At 47.1% G+C, this 20,375-nt stretch overlaps 1 pseudogene; it reads left to right on the forward strand.

Moving 5' to 3' along the window:
- Window positions 1-1,760: 1,760 nt before the first annotated feature.
- Window positions 1,761-19,975, forward strand: LOC127033541 (uncharacterized; annotated as a pseudogene).
- The last annotated feature ends 400 nt before the right edge of the window (window positions 19,976-20,375 follow it).

A 20,375-nucleotide genomic window follows, 5' to 3' on the forward strand; every position in this document is an offset into this window, starting at 1 on the left:
AGCAATAGATTAAAAATAAAATATAAAACTAATGCTAAGCAGCCAAATAAAGGCATCATTTAAATAAAAAGGTGGGGGAGAAAGGGGAGGGAGAAGACTTAAGCATGGGCCAGCAATGGTTCAATGCTAGGGTTTACCTTTACCAGCTAATACATTTAAAACCTACAACTGCCTTGTCTACCCTAGGATTTTAACACAGATTAGTTAACAGATTTAAAAATACACCCTTTTTCTCATCAAGAAAGGGGATACAGCTTTCTCTTCACTGAAGTAAAAAGTGTGTGCTTAAATTAGTGTAGTTATCTCAATGCAAAATCCTAATAGAGATCAGGCTCTGAAGTTTTCACCTTAGTGAAACCTGAGATCAACCCCAACTAGCTACATAGAGGTGGAAGTCCCTGTGCCTTATCTCCACTAGGTTTATACGGTGAGATGGCCAGCTGAATGCAAAAACACACCTTTTTTGCAGTGAAGACAAAGCCTGAGGGTCCACAATGGATGACTTGCCCATGTGGTCTAGTCTACTAAGCTAAACTCTTTCTCTGGTTCTTATCCAGTTGCATTCTGTCCCAGGGGTTCTCAAATGTTATTGCACTGTGACCCTCTTCTGACAACAAAAATTACTACGTAACCCCAGGAAGGGGGACTGAAGCCTGAGCACACCCAAGCCCCTCTGCAACAGGTGGCAGGGGCAAAGCCAAAGCCAAAGCCAAAACCTAAGCCTGAGCCGTGGGGTTCGGGCTTTGGCCCTGGGCTCTAGCAATTCTAATGCCAGCCCTGGTGATCCCATTAAAATGGGTCCGCAACACACTTTTGGGTCCCAACCCACAGTTTGAGAACCACTGTTCTATCCTATCCTTCAAGAGGCGCATATATGGCTAATTCTGTAGGTACTTCTTCCAAAGTCCAGTGTGCAGGGCAGTTACCACTTGATGGCATTTATAAGAATACAAGCAGCAAAGAGTCCTGTGGCACCTTATAGACTAACAGACGTATTGGAGCATGAGCTTTTGTGGATGAATACCCACTTCGTCGGATGCATCTGACGAAGTGGGTATTCACATCCGATGAAGTGAGTATTCACCCACGAAAGTTCATGCTCCAATACGTCTGTTAGTTTATAAGGTGCCACAGGACTCTTTGCTGCTTTCACAGATCCAGACTAACACAGCTACCCCTCTGATACTTGACAAGAATACAAAAGACCAGTGAATCAGCTACAGGTCACGTGTCCCTGTAATTTATTGCACAGTGGAATTTTAGATGCTCCAAGTCAGTGTTTTTCCAGTGGGCAGCCAGTAACTTGATCTCACGTATCCGGACTGAGGTTTTAGTTTTCCCATTCTGCTGGATAATTAGATTTTGCACCACCTGGTCAGTGGTTATAATTATGTAGCAGACCAAGTGTTTTGGGGGAGGATCATTTTTATAAATAATTATTTGAAAGATCCCACATGTTCAATGTTTGCTCTCTCTAACTTTTACTGATGCTCCTTTGCCCTGTCTTTTAGCAAGAAAGGGCTTTTGTTCTCTAAGTTTGATGATTACAAAGTGTTCCACTGTCTTGTCATTTGGGGCGAGTCACTGCACCTCTCTGTGTCTCCTTTTTCCCACTTGCAAACCTGGAACGCTTCTTGTCTTAACAGGAAGATTGAGAGGCTTAATTACTCTTTGTAATTTGAGACAGTCAGGTAGAAAGTGCTATAGAAGTGCAGTGAAGTATTTTAACATCTAGCATAAGGGAGAATTAGAAGCTAGCAATGTGTCTTGATAGGGAGGGGAGTGTTCGTCTAGCAGCTCACACATCAGATGCTGTTTCTTTGTTGCATAGAAGAGGTGTCTGGACGAATGTAAGCATGAAGCGATTCATGGCACTGCTTAGTAAGAATGAAAACAAGGACCCTCCACAGGCCAAGCTGCTGGATCTAGCAGGACAACTCTGTGGCGATCTTCACAGCGTGTCTCCCAGCCTGGAGAAGCTGGTCAAGGCAATGATGGGGTGCAAACTTCAGGAATATTTCCTCACCAACATCAATGTAGTCCAAGCCTGTGTGCTTGTCCTTATCCACAAGGGACAGCATAACACAGCCTGCAGACTCCTGGAGGTAGGAATGTGCAATCAGTGGTCACTTCAGTGGAACTACAGGGAAGGTGGAGAAGTGATGTTAGACAAGCTCTGATAACATATATATCAGGAGTCAGAACATCCCTGTTGAGGTCCCTGAGGAGTTTGGGGAAGGGGTACACAGTGCTGAGCTCTGTAGGGAAATCATGGACAAAACATCTCTTAGTAAAAGAAAGCATTTTTTGGACTGTAAATGACTCCAGGGGCCACAGAATTGCAATTCCCATTGGAACTGGGATTCTTCTTGTGCTTAAAGCTCATCATGTCCTTAAGTGTCTTGCTGGATCAGGTCCTGAGTGCTCAACCCCTTGTAGGATGAAGCCCATGGGTGGGATGGTGTGAGGAAGCTTGGGCTGCTAGTGATCGTGCTGTGTGTGTTCTGTGGTGAGAAGAGACTTCAGTTTCCAGAGCTGTCGGCTTTGGACCATTCATCAGGTCTAAATTCGCTGTGTTTTTTTTTTAAAGCCACAGGTGCATAATGAGCTCTTTTCTTTCATGGAGTGCCCTGTGCAGGGTTGAGAAGTAATAGTGGGCCATGCAAGAGACTCATACTTTTGGGGAAGGCTACCAACTCAGCTGATCCAGCGTGAATCCCTTTCAGTACTTTCAGGGTACAGAGGGGTTTTATCCCTTCTGTAAAAGACATTGGTTGACTGTCTGGAGAGGGTGTGCTCAGCCCTTGCTATTGTCTTAGTGTTGCAGGGTGAAAGAGAAGAAGGAGCTGGTGCAACTTTGGAATGAGATCCACTACCACGAAAACATGGAGAAACACCACACAGATTCCCTGATGTCGGTGCAGAAATTCCGGTGCAGGAAGAGGTACCTTGGCAGGGGGATGATCTGGTGCTCTTCCTTTACTGTAATGTGGGGGTGTGGTGGATGGAAACTAAAAGGCTGTATTCACATCCTAAGATGGACCTTTCCTGGGGAACAGGTTTCACTGTTAACTTGAAACTTTGGCCTACTCCTATTGCAATCAATGGCAAAACTTCCATTGAGTTTAATGGCGCAGTTTTGGACCTTGGTGATTATACTTTCTTTTCTGCACAGGAATCCTCCACCAGTTTCCCTCTGTCCTGAAGCACAACGAAGCAAAACTATCCAAAAAAAGTGCTCAGAATGCTGCGCAGATTTGCTGCAAATGTGACAATGAATCCAAACATGGATCAGCTGGTATGGATGCTATATGCTACAATGTTACTTGGGCTGTTGCTGAACGTTGCCTTGCACAGGAAGAGCAGCAGCTACTGTGATCAAGGTGACATAAATGTTTCCGATCTAATCCCTTGTTTCAGTCAGGTTTCGGACTGCAGTTTCTCATCTTTGATCATTGCCCAAAGGGGTGTGCGTTCTAATATTTTTTTAAGCTTAAGCAAAAGAAACTCAGTCGTTCTGTAGAGCAAAGAAGTGGGAGAAAATGTCTTCCCTTTTATAATAGTGTTTTAACAGCTCTAGTGTTGAAATGATTGGGTGAAATTTGGCAGGGAAATAGCTCTCCCTGAGAACCACCATAGGTATTCTGGTGCTAACTGGTTGTGATTTGACTGAGTTATAACCCATTTAAAAGTGCACTGAGTTTTCTTGCTAGGCTTGTAAAGTTTGCAGCCAAAATAGTCAGCCCTGTGCATATGTGTATCTAGCTTAGCTGGACAGAGACAGATGTAGTGAAAGTGACCTCTGAATGAGCCAGGACTTGGCAGGAATCCTTGTCTGATTCAGAGTCCTGTGGCATGTTACAGACTAACAGACGTATTGGAGCATGAGCTTTCGTGAGTGAATACCCACTTCATCGGATGCGTGCATGCACCCAGAAAAGCTCATGCTCCAATACATCTGTTAGTCTATAAGGTGCCACAGGACTCTTTGCTGCTTTTACAGATTCAGACTAACATGGCTACCCCTCTGATACTTGTCTGATTCCTGGTTTTATAAGGTAAAAACTGCTGCACTCCGAAAATTTTCACTCAAGGGGCCCCTTCCTCAAGCCCCCACAGTGTATGGGGAACAGGTTATTCTGGACATGTTGAGCTTAGTTCTGCATTGTGAAATATGTTTTTTAAAATATATTTTCATTAAAACAGCAGCAATATGCAAAAATGTGTGTTAAGAGGATGCTAAGGTTGCTCAGTTAAGAGCTTAGAGGTCAGGAAATGACATTGGAAAGTAGCACACTAGACCATAACTGTGTCCTGTTGTGTGTGGGCATTATGCTACATGATCTTGTAATTTATCAAGTAGGTTAATATAATAATTTTTCTACAACCTTAGATATGTGCCTGTGTACTACTTCAAATCTCTTAAAGTTATTTTATGCAATGCACACAACAAGCCATTCTCACACAGTATTCCACTGATTAAATACAACAACATAGAGTAACAGTGACATTTGATAGCATGTATAAGGCCCCCAAGTTTGTGATTAAATTCGCTTTGTAGTTAACTTCCTTGAATTACACCCAAGGAAGGTTCCTCTTCTGATTGAAAACAAAATATATGATACATGTATGTTGACTAAATTTTTAAACTACTTACTTGAGAAAGAGGAAAATCTATTATATAAATAGCCAAAATCAATAAAGACATAGTTTCATTGTCACAATGATAGTATAGTAAGTTTAAAAGTAAGAAAATATATTGCAAGATGCTACATATATATCTAACAGAGAAAAATTGTTGTACTGTATTTAAGAAATCTATGTTCATTTAACAAAAGATTATAGTAATGAATATATACAAGGGAGAAGAGTAAAGGTTACATGTGAAACCTCAACTGGCACATCTGGACTTTTGATTGCTTAAATCAAATATTCTCTTAATGTAGACTTTTAATGTAATACACAAGAGATTTTAAAGACCTGTCATAGATTATTTTTTAAGGCCAGAATGGACCATTATGAGAGTTTAGTCTGCATAAGGCAGGCCATAGAATGTCACCCAGTGATTCCTGCGCTGAGCCCAATAATTTGTGTTCCAATGGTAAATTACCTTCACTTCTAAAAATGTGCTTATTTCCATTAGCTGATTATTTATAGCCGTTAAATTACAGATAAGGCAAAAACCCATTGGGATTCTTGGGGTTCCCTTTCTCTCATAGGATGTCAAGAGAGAATTAGCTTTTTCTGCTCTCTTCCTCTTCATGAGCTGATCAATCAGTGGGAGCTATGCATGTTCTCCAGGGACCTGCATGAGGGTCTGGAAGCTCATATTGTCCAATTGCTTTTGAAAACTGGAGGGACGAGCATGGTTATTTGGATGTGGTATATTCTTTTTCCCCTGATTACCTGGATTTGCAGGACACTTTGGCTCAGGATACGAACTTGAAGTTGGATCAGGTCTATTACTGGTTTGCCAATTACCATCGTCGTCAAAGAACCCAGCTCAGGTGGCTGGAAAAGCTCATCAGTTCAACCTATGAGGAGCCTTCAACTCGCCAAGCAAAACATCAGCCTGATAGTAGATCCTGCATTCCACAAGCTGCAGGTTGGTCTCCTCCAGTGGTCTTGGGATGTGGTCCAGGCAAATGGAAGCCTGTTTTAGGATCACCTCTTGATAAACAGAGGGGCAGTATTAGCTACCCCTGCTTCCTTGGGATCAGTAACTCAGCATTACTGAATCAAGCAGACATGGCAGGATTATGCTCTGGAACACAGGCCTCCTCTTTGCGCTGTTAGAATCATAGAATATCAGGGTTGGAAGGGACCTCAGGAGGTATCTAGTCCAATCCCCTGCTCAAAGCAGGACCAACACCAACTAAATCATCCCAGCCAGGGCTTTGTCAAGCTGGGCCTTAAAAACCTTGAAGGAAAGAGATTCCACCACCTCCCTCGATAACCCATTCCAGTGCTTCACCACCCTCCTAGTGAAATAGTGTTTCCTAATATCCAACCTAGACCTGCCCCACTGCAACTTGAGACCATTGCTCCTTGTTCACTCATCTGCCACAACTGAGAACAGCCGAGCTCCATCCTCTTTGGAACACCCCTCTTAGCCACCTGTGTGGAAATAAGGAGTTTGTATCAGTCACCTCCTCCCTGCAATGAGGGCAGCACTCTATTCCTGTTGGGCATCATTGTTGACATAATGAGTGTCAAAAGGGTTATAGCAGAGTAGCCCCCTACTGCTGCATCCAACTGTTATCATGGTAGACACCACTCTGGAGAGGGTATAACAGGTGTCACGGCAGTTGATAGTGCTCATTCATTGGTGAAGTTGGCATCTTGTTCCTTCCGACCCCACACCTCTATAGAGGTAAGTAGTATGACCTTGATAGCTTTCATCACCATGCATTTTTGCCAGGTTTCCATGCCTCCTGTGGGGCTTTTGTCCCGGCCTTCCATCCTGTTTCTAGTGGCCCCGAAGTTTGGTGCCATTGGCCACTTTGAAAAAAAAAGGTTGTGTTTGAATGGGGGAAGTGTTGTGCTTGGATACATTGAGAGAAAAAAAGACTAGAGTGAGAGAAGCTTAAATTTTGGGGAAGGTTTATTGAAAAAAGATGGCTCGTAAAGGTATGCTATAAAAGAATAGAAAATTCAATACATTGAAAGTTTAGCATGAGAGATGTTCAGGAAAGTTTATTGGATGCGAGTGAGTAAGGAGCTTTGTTATTAAAGAATAGAATGTTTGTGTTACTGAACAGAGGCAGAGCGAAGCATTTTACCCCACCGTGTGTTTGTGCTTAGATACATTGAGTAAGACTTGCTGTTGGTAAAGGGAAGGTTATTAACGAATAGAATGCTGGTGTTGCTGAACACAGGGAGAGTAAAACATCCTGCCCCCTTGACTGTTGGTAGCGAAATGATAGCTGTTTTGGGCCACGCTCCTGGGAAGCTAGCCCCTTCTTTCGGTGGACCACTCAGAGGCTGTTTTACAATTAGGTCACAGAATGAACTTGTTGAACCAATCCTGTAGTCCCTATGCACTTTACCTTACATTAAAAGCTATAAAAACAGGATTAAAAAGAAAAATTAGTAAGCACATGATAAAGTGAATAACAAAAGCATTAAACAGTATTAAAAACTAAGACAAAACCTATTTAGTAAGCACGTGGTGAAAAACTGACGAAAAACAAAACTAGATTTAAAAAGAAAATTTACTAAGCACAGAGCCAAAACTGGCTAAAAACATTAAAAGATAGGTTTAAAAAGGAAATGTACTAAGCACATGACTCAAAAAGTAAATAAAAGCTATAAAAACAGGATTAAAAAGGAAATGTAGTAAGCACAGAGCCAAAAAACTGGCTAAAAAACATTAAAACTAGGTTTAAAAAGGAAATTTACCAAGCACTTAATAAAAAAGAGAATAAAAAAGTAAATAAAAACATTAAAAGCTAGGAAATTTAGCAAGCACATAATAAAAAAGCATTCAGTATCAGAGTAGGTTAAGAAAAAAGAGGGGCTAAAAGAAAAAACAAAGGAAAGAGAAAGAGCACATGTTTGAATCGGAGGCAGAGAGAGCTTTACCTTGACTGTGTTTCTGTAAAATGAGGCAATGGCACAGTTTAGAAACTTTCAGGCTGTTTATCATCGCCCTTGGATTGGGCCAATCAGAGGTGGTTTTACAACCGCGTTATAAAATTTATTTTCTGAACCAATTTTAGTGGCCCAAGATTTTAAACAAGAGCCAACTCCCTTTTCTCCTCCTCCCCTTCCCTCCACCTTCCTTGTAACTGCCAATCAGACCTACTTTTTTTACAAAGGGATTTTAATAAAAGTTTAAACCATAAGCTTTTAGTAACAAACAATTTTAAAGGTTTTTTTCTACGTTTTAGGCTAGCACTGGTTATTTTTTGTTTCTTCTAAGCCCAATAAAAGACAATGGGCTTTTGCAGATGATAGCTGTGATTAAAAAGGAGGCTGATTTTTAACCAACATAAGTTAGTTACATTAAGTTTTGTAATGGAATAAAGCTCTGCTTTATATTGACTTAAAGACACAGCCCTTTATTTATAGGGGTGTTTTAATAAAATAGAGTACCCCAGGTTTAAAACCCCACAATTTAGTAACAGTTTATATATTTTTTATTTTGTTAACCACTGATTTAGAGAGAAGAAGCTTGTTTTTTTTCCACTTTTTAACAAAGAGGTGAAAGTTTTGTAAAGGAATAAACACTTCTTTATTTAGCCCCATGTGCATAAGTGTTTTAATAAAATGTAAGTTTGGAGAAACAGTTTAGGTTTAAAAATCTGTTTATAAAAGTTTTTCTTCTAGGTTTTAGGCTAACAGGGTTAGTAAGAACAAAGTAAAAAAAGCAGCTTTTGTAATTAGAGATAAGAAAGCCTTGTACTAAAAAGAACAGGAATGTTAAGTGTAAATAAGCTTACTATATAAAATGAAAGCTTTCTTACCCTTAACGTTTAAAAAAGCGAAGGTATGGAGCCTAGGATTTTTGCCTTTTGTTTTTGTTTTTTTAAGAGGCCACCTGCTTTGCTCTAAACTAAACCAACAAAACCCTGTCACAAATGCTAACTAGCACACACTAGTAAAGGGGTGCTTATTTGTAAAGTAATGCCTAAAATACCCTCTGTTTTAACTTATTAAATAAACACTTTAGAAGAAAAACCCCACCTAAAGACACTCCTTTATTTACAGGGGTGTTTCAATAAAAAAACACCCTGGTCTAAACCTGACAAGAAGAAGGTTTTAGTAAGAAGTACTTAAAAGAGCCTTCTGAAGGTAGTGATTAGAAAAGAAGACCCCTTTGAAAAATAGGCTATATGGCCCCTTAGGCATAGATGGTTTAATAAAATGTGTGTCTGCAGAAACAGTTTAGGGTTAAAAAAAGGTTTATAAAAGTAAAAAAAGTTTTAGACTAACATGGTTATTTTTTAGTAAGAACAACTTGAAGGTAGTGGATTAGAGAGAAGACGACCCCTTTGAAAAACAGGTTATCTGAAAACACATTTCTTTATTTATGAGGATGTTTCAATAAAAAAAAGTCCATGCAGAAGCATCCCAGGCCTAAACCCACAAACCTTTACTAAGAAAAAGGTTTTAAAAGTTTTTTTCCTATGGGGATTTTAGTGAGAACCACTTGGAACATCCCCATGAAGGCAGTGGATTAGAAAAGAAGAAAACCCCTTTGAAAAGCAGGCTACCTGAAGACACTTTTTTCATTTAGCCATAAGAACATAAGAACAGCCATACCGGGTCAGACCAAAGGTCCATCTAGCCCAATATCTGTCTACCAACAGTGGTCAGTGCCAGGTGTCACAGAAGGAGTGAAGCTAACAGGCAATGATCAAGTGATCTCTCTCCTGCCATCCATCTCCATCCTCTGATGAACAGAGGCTAGGGACACCATTCTTTACCCTTCCTGGCTAATAGCCATTTATGGACTTAGCCACCATGAATTTATCCAGTTCCCTTGTAAACATTGTTATAGTCCCAGCCTTCACAACCTCCTCAGGTAAGGAGTTCCACAAGTTGACTGTGCGCTGTGTGAAGAAGAACTTCCTTTTATTTGTTTTAAACCTGCTACCTATTAATTTCATTTGGTGCTCCCTAGTTCTTTTATTATGGGAATAAGTAAATAACTTTTCCTTATCCACTTTCTCCACATCACTCATGATTTTATATACCTCTATCATATCCCCCCTTAGTCTCCTCTTTTCCAAGATGAAGAGGCCTAGCCTCTTTAATCTTTCCTCGTATGGGACCCTCTCCAAACCCCTAATCATTTTAATTGCCCTTTTCTGAACCTTTTCTAGTGCTAGAATATCTTTTTTGAGGTGAGGACACCACATCTGTACACAGTATTTGAGATGTGGGCGTACCATGGATTTATAGAAGGGCAATAATATATTCTCAGTCTTATTCTCTATCCCCTTTTTAACGATTCCTAACGTCCTGTTTGTTTTTTTGACTGCCTCTGCGCACTGCGTGGACATCTTCAGAGAACTATCCAGGATGACTCAAAGATATTTTTCCTGACTCGTTATAGCTAAATTAGCCCCCCTCATATTGTATGTATAGTTGGGGTTATTTTTTCCAATGTGCATTACTTTACATTTCTCCCTATTAAATTTCATTTGCCATTTTGTTGCCCAATCACTTAGTTTTGTGAGATCTTTTTTAAGTTCTTCACAATCTGCTTTGGTCTTAACTATCTTGAGCAGCTTAGTATCATCTGCAAACTTTGCCACCTCACTGTTTACCCCTTTCTCCAGATCATTTATGAATAAATTGAATAGGACTGGTCCTAGGACTGACCCTTGGGGAACACCACTAGTTACCCCTCTCCATTCTGAGAATTTACCATTAATTCCTACCCGTTGTTCCCTGACTTTTAACCAGTTCTCAGTCCATGAAAGGACCTTCCCTTTTATCCCATGACAGCTTAATTTACGTAAGAGCCTTTGGTGCGGGACCTTGTCAAAGGCTTTCTGGAAATCTAAGTACACTATGTCCACAGGATCCCCCTTGTCCATATGTTTGTTAACCCCTTCAAAGAACTCTAATAGATTAGTAAGACACGATTTCCCTTTACAGAAACCATGTTGATTATTGCTCAACAGTTATTTTTCTATGTGTCTGACAATTTTATTCTTAACTATTGTTTCGACTAATTTGCCTGGTACCGACATTAGACTTACCGGTCTATAATTGCTGGGATCACCTCTAGAGCCCTTTTTAAATATTGGTGTTACATTAGCTAACCTGCAGTCATTGGGTACCGAAGCCGATTTAAAGAACAGGTTACAAACCTTAGTTAATAGTTCCACAACTTCACATTTGAGTTCTTTCAGAACTCTTGGGTGAATGCCATCTGGTCCCAGTGACTTGTTAATGTTGAGTTTATCAATTAATTCCAAAACCTCCTCTAGTGACACTTCAATTTGTGACAGTTCCTCAGATTTGTCACCTACAAAAGCCAGCTCAGGTTTGGGAATCTCCCTAACATCCTCAGCCATGAAGACTGAAGCAAAGAATCAATTTAGTTTCTCCGCAATGACTTTATCGTGTTTAAGTGCACCTTTTGTATTTTGATCGTCAAGGGGCCCCACTGGTTGTTTAGCAGGCTTCCTGCTTCTGATGCACTTAAAAACATTTTGTTATTACCTTTGGAGTTTTTGGCTAGCTGTTCTTCAAACTCCTCTTTGGCTTTTCTTATTACACTCTTGCACTTAAGCTGGCAGTGTTTGTGCTCCTTTCTATTTGCCTCACTAGGATTTGACTTCCACTTTTTAAAGGAAGTCTTTTTATCTCTCACTGCTTCTTTTACATGGTTGTTAAGCCACGGTGGCTCTTTTTTAGTTCTTTTACTGTTTCTTAATTTGGGGTATATATTGAAGTTGGACCTCTATTATGGTGTCTTTAAAAAGGGCTCATGCAACTTGCAGGGATTTCACTTTAGTCACTGTACCTTTTAACTTTTGTTTAACTAACCCCCTCATTTTTGTATAGTTCCCTCTTTTGAAATTAAATGCCACAGTGTTGGGCTGTTGAGATGTTCTTCCCCCCACAGGGATGTTGAATGCTGTTGTATTATGGTCACTATTTCCAAGCGGTCCTGCTATAGTTACCTCTTGGACCAGCTCCTGCGCTCCACTCAGGATTAAACCTAGAGTTGCCTCTCCCCTTGTGGGTTCCTGTACCAGTTGTTCCATGAAGCAGTCATTTAAAGTATTGAGAAATTTCATCTCTGCATTTCGTCCTGAGGTGAAATGTTCCCAGTCAATATGGAGATAATTGAAATCCCCCACTATTATTGGGTTCTTAATTTTGATAGCCTCTCTAATTTCCCTTAGCATTTCATCATCACTATTACTGTCCTGGTCAGGTGGAGGGGGCTCGGCCGTGGTACCTTTTGTCTGACCAGCCATCTCTTGGCTGATGGTAATTCTGCTGCTGCCCTTTAATTCCCCGCCGGGAGGTCGCAGGGCACGTGGCCCTAGCAGTAAGTAAATGTTCAGGGCTGATGTGCAGGATGTGTCATCAGGGCATGGCTTGTGGCCCTTGGCTTCTCTGCTGCTTCCTCCCCGCCACACACCTCATTCCTGTCTCCTTCCTCCCTTTCCTCTTCTCTGGGGGAAGAAGGGGTTTGCCCCCCTAGTCACTGTGCCCCTCACCCAGCACCCCCAGCCCACCTCAAAGAGGGTATCTGCATCCTGCCCTGCAGCGGAATCCCTACACCTGCCTCCCTGCCCCATGGCCATGCCCGGCACCAGATCAAGCACCCAGCCCCAGTGGGTGTGGGCCACGCACCCAGCACGAGGCCCCAATGGGCGTGGGCTGCTCTGTGCTCTGGATGGGCGGCTGTTACGTAGCTGGTGCGTTACCCCAGTGCTCACGTCTGTGGTTCCCTGGCTTCGTGTGCATCACGTCTGTGACACTCGGGTTGCTGTGGGCATTAACTAGTTACCATCTCCCCCAGGCCAGCACTGCCGTGCTGCTGGTCCCTGCAGCCGAGGGACAGCATGAGGCCAGCTGCGTTGCCACCTGCCAGCAGGTCCTCTTGGCCTGCAATCTGCCAGCCAAGCAGCTCGTCATCTGTGTGAACAAGATGGATGCCACGGAGCCTCCCTACAGTTGCCAGCACTACCAGGAGATCAGCCAGGAAATGTGTGCCTGCCTCTGCCAGCTGGACAAGAACCCAGCAACTGTGGCTTTTCTCCCAATCTCGGGCTTGCATGGGGACAACCTGCTGGAACCCAGCTCCAAGGTAAGGCTGGGGCCTAGCCACCCTGGGAAGTGCTGCAGGGCATTGGGCCAGACAGCCCCCCTTGTGGGAATGGCTTAGCCAGGCCGCTGGCTTATCCGTCCTAGCGGCTGTCTAAGACCGGCTTTCATGATGACATGTCTCTTTGCCTGCAGGCCCGGTGCCTTGGGGAAAGCAGGGGCTGGTACCGTGGTTCCCAGGCCAGCTGCATGCAGAGGAGGTGGTGCCACAGGCCCAGACCCACTGAGGAATTTGGGTGCTTAGCGCTCACCAAAATCAATGGGTGCCAAGCAGCAGTGTACCTCTGGGAGCAGGACCGTAATGCCGAGTCTGTCTCCTGTCCCTGGTCCTCCAGGCTGCAGCATTAAACTGGCCCTGCTGTGCCCGCCAGCCCACCAGCCAGGGCCCAGTCTCTCCTGTTCCAAGCACAGGAGGCCTGTGGCTCTGAGGGGAAAACAGGTTCCTGACCCTGGCTCTCAGCTGGCCACCCTTCTCCCTGGTCACCCTCCACAGTGTGTCCGTAGAGCTTCCTGGGTCAGGAACTGTCTGGGCTGTGTCTGTGACAGGCCTTGGGCCACCGCTGGGGCTGCTAGACGTGCCAGGGAGTCAGTAGTATTGTCTCCTCTCCCTCGCCACACAGAGGCCATTAAACCCCAGGAGAGGCCAGGGGCATAACGCATGGCTGGAAGGAGCTTGATGCTATGGTGATGGGCACAGGATGGAAACCTCCGTGGGTTAATAGATCCCTAGATTCCAAGGCCAGAAGGGACCACTGTGACCTGTGACCTCAAGAGACCTGCCTTGAAATAATTCCTACAGCAGATCATAAGAACGACCAGACTGGGTCAGATCAAAGGTCCATCAAGCCCAGTGTCCTCTCTGCCGACAGAGGCCATTGCCAGGTGCCCCAGAGGGAGTGAACAGAACAGGGCAACTTATCAAGTGATCCATCCCCTGTCGCCCATTCCCAACTTCTGGCAGTGAGAATTTTAGGGACACCCAGAGCATGGGGCTGTGCCACTGACCATTGATGGATCTGTCCTCCAGGAACTGATCTAGGTCTTTTTTGAACCCTGTTATAGTCTTTGCCTTCACAACATCCTCTGGCAAGGAGTTTCCTTTTGTTTGTTTTTAAACCTGCTGCCAATTAATTTCACTGGGTGTCCCTTGTTCTTGTGTTTATGAGAAGAAAAGCATCCAATCTGGATTTGAAACTGGTTAGTGATGGAGAATCCATTACGACCCTTGGTTCCGATGGTTAATAACCCTCACAGTCAAAAATATACACCTTGTTCTAATCTGAATGTGTCTAGCTTCGACCTGCAGCCATTTTTGCCATTCCAGCAGGCGGAGGAGACGAGATCATTGACTGGGTGAAGTTCCCCTCAAGCTGGGAAATCTGCCCTTGTTACCCAGACAGTAACACTGAAATCCTGTCCTTTGCAGATGCCCTGGTTCCGAGGCTGGGCAGGCACTAGGAAGCGAGGTGGTACCATAGCCACCAGCCTGCAGCAGGTCCTGGATTCTCTTGTCCCTGAGTGGTCCCAGTGGGACTCCAACTACACATGTGGAGGTGGGTGGTAATTTGCCTTGTTAGGCTGGCGGGAGGGGGTTGGGGGTCTCCTGCACAGTGCTGGGGATGGGCCTGAGTCGCACATGCTCACAGGAAACTCTGCTTGGGCTGAAGTGACTGACGTGGCCGCCCGTTGGCCTAGAGGTGCTATATAACAAGTTAGCTTCATTCACTTCCAAAGCTAAACTTGGAATAAATCACTCAATTCAGAATAAGAGCGTTCACACGGGAAGCTAATCCAGAATAACTATTCTGCCTTAAATTTGTACCCACCCTTAATCTGAATTAACCTCTCAGTGGAGACAAGCCCTTTATGACCTGGCATTAACATGTGGAGGGACAGATGGCTGGCACAGCGGGGGTGGCTGCCTGCTGTTCTTCTCAGAAGTCTCTGGCCATGTACATACCAAGCCCAGACCGTCCCACGAGCATTGACTGACACCAGGCTCCCAGAGAAGTGCCAGCCCCAGGCAAAGATCTGACCAAGTGGGCCCTGCAGCTGGGGCCCCTGTGGAGTAGCGGGGGAAGCCAGGCCTGGCCCAGGGCCTTCCTCTGAGGCAATTCTTGTGACTGTCTGCTCATGTGCCCCATCAAATCTCACCTGCGAGGCTGGGCGCTCCAAGGGGCAGGACACCGCAGCAAAATCAGCCCGGGGAACTGCACCTGGAAACCCCACCCCCAGTCTGGGTCTGGCTTTTAATGGGGCACTGGCCAAAGCTGCCAGCTGGGAGGGAAGACCCTGACTTAACTTGGCCTTTGTCAGGTGGCTGTAGGAAGGCAGGGGGCCATGTCCCAGCAAGGGACAGGACACGGCAGGCTGAGCTCCTGCTCCTGCCTCCAGGGGCGGCTCCAGGCACTAGCTCGCCAAGCGCATGCCTGGGACATCAAGCCACAAGGGGCGCTCTGCCGGTCGCCGCGAGAGCAGCAGGCAGGTTGCCTCTGGCGGCATGCCTGCGGAGAGTCCACTGATCCCACGGCTTCGGCGGACCTCCCGCAGGTGCGCCGCTGAATCCGCGGGACCAAGGACATCCCGCAGGCATGCCGCCGAAGGCAGCCTGCCTGCCGTGCTTGGGGCAGCAAAATGCCTAGAGCTGCACCTGCCTGCCTCTGCCTGTGACTGACAGGCAACTCAGGCCAGTGCCATCCGAAAACGGCCACTGGCTTCGGCTGCCTTGTAAGCCCAGCTCGAGACCCCAGGGGCCTGACTTCTCAGGTGTCCAAAAGCAGATGCACCCGAGTACCAGGGCTGTAAACCCAGTGGGACGGGCTGTGTTCCCAGGCGGCTCAGTCAGGCCTGAGCCTGCCTGGGGCCTGCAGGCGTTGTCGTAACACAGCCAGCCTGTGTCCGCGCACGATCGCTAGCTCCTGCTCTGGATCCTCACCCCGGTCTCTGCTTCTCCTCCGCAGGACTGGAGGGTGACCCTGTGAGAATGAGCAGCACCCCCGTGTCCTGCTTAGAGGAGCCCCTGATCCTCCCATCCTCCCTCGATGGTACCACGTCAGCCAGCCTGAAGAGGAAGGACTCGGAGAGCCCCGTCCTGCAGCTGCCGAAGAAGCTGCGAGGGGAATCCCTTCACACTGGCATGCAGCCGCTGGCACCATCCCAGGCGAGTGACCTTGACACAGCACTAAACTGGCAAAAACAGATCCTGGAGACCCAGTGCCCCCTCACTTCCACCCCACTCACAGAGCCCTCCCACTGGCTGCAGGCCCCACCCCTCCAGCTCCCATCCTCCCCCACCCGCTGGCCGCAGGACCCACCTCTCCAGCTCCCATCCTCCCCCACCCGCTGGCCGCAGGACCCACCTCTCCAGCTCCCATCCTCCCCCACCCGCTGGCCGCAGGCCTCACCCTTCCAGCTCCCATCCTCCCCCACCCGCTGGCCACAGGCCTCACCCCTCCAGCTCCCATCCTCCCCCACCCGCTGGCCGCAGGCCCCACCTCTCCAGCTCACCTCCTCCCCCACCCGCTGGCCGCAAGCCCCACCCCTCCAGCTCCCATCCTCCCCCACCCGCTGGCCGCAGGCCCCACCTCTCCAGCTCCCATCCTCCCCCACCCACTGGCCGCAGGCCCCTCCTCTCCAGCTCCCATCCTCCCCCACTCGCTGGCCGAAGACCTCACCCCTCCAGCTCCCATCCTCCCCCACCCGCTGGCCACAGGCCCCTCCTCTCCAGCTCCCATCCCTGCACCTTCAGCCCTGGCACACCCCTCCGCTGCAGCCCCCATCTCTCTGGCTTCCATCCTCTGTAGACTGGACTTTGCCTACGTTTTGACCAAGATATTTGGACCTTGATAAAAAGTAATTAACTACCCTTGAGCTATAGTAAAGAACACAATTGTCAGAAACACAGTTTCAGCCAGTTTGCCTGATTGTGATGTTAGGCTTACCAGCCTGTAATTTCCAGCATTGCCTTGAGGCCTTTTATTTTTTTTTAAATCGGTATTGTTAGCTACTTGCCAGACATCTAGTGCAGAGGCTAATTTAAACAAGAGGTTACATACCACAGTTGTTACCCTGCAGTTTCATGCCCTGTCACAATTTGCTGCTTCTGCCTTTCCCCACCCTACAGCTCCAGGGCAGTAAGCTGTGATGGATGGAGACATTCCCAGCACAGTTTGGTACCTCTCACCTTTCCCCACTTTCTGCTCCAAGGGTAACAGACTGTGATGGATGGGGTTCATCTAGCATCGTTTTTCCACCTCGGCCTCTCTCCATCCTTTGGTCCAGGGCTGGTAAATTCTGGTGGCTGGGGACATTCCCAACACAATGACCTTTCCCTGTTCTCTACCTTCCCCTATCTCCTAGACCAGGGGTAGAGAGCTGTGATCGATTGGGGATATTGAAGCCTATAGGGCTAGCTTGCTTACTTGCCTCTATATCTTTTCTTATGAGTTTGACTATTTGTTTTATTATAATAGGTTATAATATGTTTAGAGATGTATATTAGAGTGTTTTGGCTGCAATGCAAGGGACCTACAGGCCACATCCTGTATGTTCTAAGGCAAAGTTAGTGTACATGTGTTTAGGGCCTTTCACCTCGAGAGTTGGTGATGAGTAAAAGCTTAAGGTCCATATATGGTTGCACCCTTTAACAGAGCTAGATAAAGGATGTGTCGAAGCAGGGTGGTCTTGGGGGCTACCTCAGTACATACCCTCTTTCAACTGACCAGATTTGCCTCAACTTGGAGAAGAACTGAAATGACCAGGTAGGGCAGAAATCAGAGAATGAGCTAATGCCATTAATATGTGGGTATATGTTATCAGTACATACAGACACACCAGCCTATGGAGTGAGGGCACCCCAGTATTTCTGTGGGAGAGGAAATGAAGTTTGGACATAGAAGGAGGGTTCAGGTGTTCATGCTCTGTGGCAAGGGGGTCCCACCATGCCTAAGAGACTTCTTAGTTCTTTGTGTATCGCCCTTTGCTTGGTTAGTCCGTTAGTTCTGAGTTGTGAGTTTTAAGTCAGTCAGTTCAGTAAAACTCTGAAGTTATTTTGGTCAGTCTTCTCCAGCTCTTGGATCTCCTAAGCTCTGTCCTTCCCACTCGAGAGCTGAGCGATCTGGACTCTCTTGGCATGCCAGAGGCGAGGCTGGTGCTTGGTCTCTCACCTCCAGGTTATAACCAGGGCTGCTGGGGGCAGGATAAAGGGGGGCAAGTGCCCAGGGGCCCGGGTGACTTAAAAGGGCCTGCGGCTGCCAGTGTAGCAACAGCTGGGGGCTCCCTGTTGCTTTTAAAAAACAATAGCGGTGCCCCTGGCAGCCCGGGGCTCCTGGACGCTTTTAAATCGCTTGCCAGGCCAGCAGCCATGTGGGGCACCCAGAGCTGCTGATGGGTGGAGGGGGGAAAAGGGAGCCTACCAGCTAGCCCCTGCAGCTCCACCCCTGCCGGGGGCACAAAGCCATCCCCCCCCTTTGCCCAGGGGCCCGGCAATTCTGTCAGTAGCCCTGGTTATAATGCAGGACTGTGAGTATATTAATCAAAAGCTGGATAGTGCATCACTGATATCTCTAGACCAACGTTGTTGCCTTGGTAACTCTGATCATTTTACCACTTGATTGCTGTTTGGTTACTATTCCATTGATCTCTGGAAAAGTCTTTAAGGCTACATTTGTCTCCGTGTGAGTGTCCTTGTCATACATCCCAGGGGTCCTCGCAAACTCTGTCTAGCCTGATTCTGGGACAAGAATCTTCTTATCAATTGGCAAACCTATAACCCTTATTATCTAACTCATAATATTAACCTCCTAAAATCAGGCAACAGTGTCCTGTCATAATTTGCTACCTCTCTCTGCCCATCAATGCAGTGTTGCCAATTTGAGGAGAACGAAAATCGTGAGTCAAACCTCCAAAAATCACGAGATTGGCCCAGAAATCATGAGATTTTAATAAAAGTTTATACTGAGTTTGTAAGTCAGTCTTGTTTGAACTCGCCTCCCCTGCCCATCAGAGCTCAGGGTGTGCGATGTGAGAATTAGTGTCGCCCACTCAATCACATACTGGATAAGGTGATTTTGGTCCCTGCTACAGGAGCTCTCGGCCCCACAAGTGCATGTCTCCTGCCCAGCAATTAATCCTGTCACCCCAACCCCCATCAGTTCTGTCCCCACCCAACCCCTCAATTCAGCCTCCCCCAGTTGCCATCATCCCCACCCCATCACTCCTGTCCCGCCGCCCCACTGACCCCTACCACACTCAGTGAACCCTCCCAGCACTCACCCTATTTGCTCAGAATCCACCATCAATGCAGCCCCCCGAACCCACCAGCCCCCACCTGCCTCAGTTCAGCCCCCTGAAGTACCCAGTCTCATCTCTGCTCCTTAGGGTTCTTCCCTCTTCCCAGGAAGGGGGTGAGGGGGGCTGCACTGGGGTCCCTTCTCATATGTCCCAGGACAGCAGGGGAGCAGCCACCTGGACCAGGTAGCTGGAGCCCTGCCACATCTGGGGCAGCTGACAAGATTTCAAAGTAACATTTAAGCCTCACTTTTAGAATGCGCCAATGTCAGGATTCCCCCTCCCCACCAGGTGATTAAAATGCGTGTTTGAGGGTTGGCCCCTCCCTGTTCCTCTCTCTCTCTCTCTCTGTCTCACACACACACACACACACACACACACACACACACACACACACACACACACACACACACACACGTTAGCTCTGTTTACCTGCTGTGTAAGAGGTTTCTCATTGGCTTTCCAAGTGCTGTGCAGGAACTGCTTGGCTGGAAACCCATTTTAAGAATGTGCCTCAGGTGGAAAATAATCCTGCCATTTGAGAGATCTACCAGGAGATCCTGACGGAGGCTTAATTTTACTCAGAAATAGAGTCTCCCTCTTGGGATCAGTTCGCAAAAGCTGGTGTGTCTGCTCTGCCCAGTCTGCATTGCCCCTGGGATGTGGCAGCCTCTTCCCCTGAGGCTCCACCCTCACTCTACCTCATCCCTCCATTGCTCCGCCTCTTCCCCAGGCCCTGCCCTCACTCCGCCTCATCCCGCCACCAGTCTGCCTCTTCCCCCAGGACCCGCCCTCACTCCGCCTCATCCCGCCACCACTCTGCCTCTTCCCCCAGGACCCGCCCTCACTCTGCCTCATCCCTCCACTGATCCACCTCTTCCTCTGAGGCTCTGCCCTCACTCCGCCTCATCTTTCCACCACTCCGCCTCTTCCCCCAGGACCCGCCCTCACTCCACCTCATCCCTCCACCGCTCCGCTTCTTCCCCTGAGGCTCCGCCCTCACTCCACCTCATCCCTCTAGCACTCTGCCTCTTCCCCTGAGGCTCTGCCCTCACTCTGCCTCATTCTGCCACCGCTGCGCCTCTTCCCTTGAGGCTCCACCCGCACTCCGCCTCATCCCCCCACTGATCCGTCTCTTCCCCTGAGGCTCCGCCCACATTCCGCCTCATCCCCCCACTGATCCGCCCCTTCCCCTGAGGCTCCGCCCTCACTCTGCCTCATCCCCCCACTGATCCGCCTCTTCCCCCAGGCCCCACCCTCACTCCGCCTCATCCCCCCACTGATCC

The sequence above is a fragment of the Gopherus flavomarginatus genome, chromosome 13 (assembly GCF_025201925.1).
Source record: "Gopherus flavomarginatus isolate rGopFla2 chromosome 13, rGopFla2.mat.asm, whole genome shotgun sequence".
Taxonomy (NCBI): Eukaryota; Metazoa; Chordata; order Testudines; family Testudinidae; genus Gopherus; species Gopherus flavomarginatus.